This window comes from Wasmannia auropunctata, unplaced genomic scaffold (assembly GCF_000956235.1).
Source record: "Wasmannia auropunctata unplaced genomic scaffold, wasmannia.A_1.0 LD336060.1, whole genome shotgun sequence".
NCBI lineage: Eukaryota > Metazoa > Arthropoda > Insecta > Hymenoptera > Formicidae > Wasmannia > Wasmannia auropunctata.
This window is the reverse complement of record NW_012026830.1, coordinates 1,819,043-1,820,309: the sequence shown is the minus strand read 5'-3', so window position 1 is coordinate 1,820,309 and position 1,267 is coordinate 1,819,043.

Here is a 1,267-nt window from a genome sequence, read left to right as displayed (position 1 = left end):
TTTCGTAATAAATTCTTCATAGTGTTTTTAAGATGCTTATTTGCATCGTACTTAAAAAATTGGAAATCAATTTAGTTGTGATCTCACTATTTCTGCTTTAGTGTATGACTGCGTTTCAAGTTGGACATTTAATTCGGCGCGCAGTTGAAATAGCTGAACAATGGATTTAAAATATATTAAACGTAATTGTTTATTTAATCTTCAATATACAATTTTATGTTTTAATATGTTACGTATTGAATGTTTAATAGATTGCTTTTATGCATTGCTTTCATACATTGCTTTCATGATTGCTTTTATATGAGAATATTTTTACCGCGCTGCAATCGGTCCTAAAAATATACATATTTAGTTGATCAATGTAGTCTGAAAATCTAAACACGAAGGCAGTATATACAGTTATAACAGTAAAGAATCGTCAATTATTTCACATATATATGTATTATCCTGTAATAAATACTGTTCATTCTTTCTTAGATCATATTTTTTATTATTTAATGTAAATTACAACAATGATAAATTTCGTAATATTTACTTTTATGACGCATAGTATATATTTGTAATAATAATGCCTAAATACGCTTATTTGAAACAATTTAATACGAACCTATAATTAATCACGTTTTTTTCTAGGTGGAGGCACTAAAAAGGTCATCTGTACTCTTTCAAATGGAGTTATATTTCTTTTTACATAACATAATTTCTCTAATTAATCTTCATATTAAAGTATGAAGAAAGAAAAAAATTAATAGTTTGCGAGATATTTAATACTTTATTTGGCACATTTTAACATAAAATATGTAAGATGAATCAATAAGTTTAAAGAAAACAGTTGCTTTTTAAAAGATATGTAGTTGCATATTGCATATTGCTTATCTTGTTTAAAAAGCAACTGTGTTTTCTTTATACCAATTGATTCATCTCATTTTGTATATATAATTCGATCGTTATTAAGATCTCAAAATCTCGGGTGCTCGCAACGCGATGGCTCACGTTAAGAGACCCGGCATGGCTTGACATATTTTTAAACACTTGACACCAAGCCACTACCGTGTCTCCTGATAATATGAAATACGAAATATTTTATATTTTATGTCAAAATTTCAAACTTTTATATGCAGAATAATTAGAGAATTCATATTAACCATTTAAAAAAGTAAAGGTGTCCTTTATATCTTTTTGGCGTCTGCACTTAAAACAAAACAACGTGATTAAAACCCTCTTCAAACCGTTTCACTTTCATCTGAAGCATTTTTCGATGAAATCG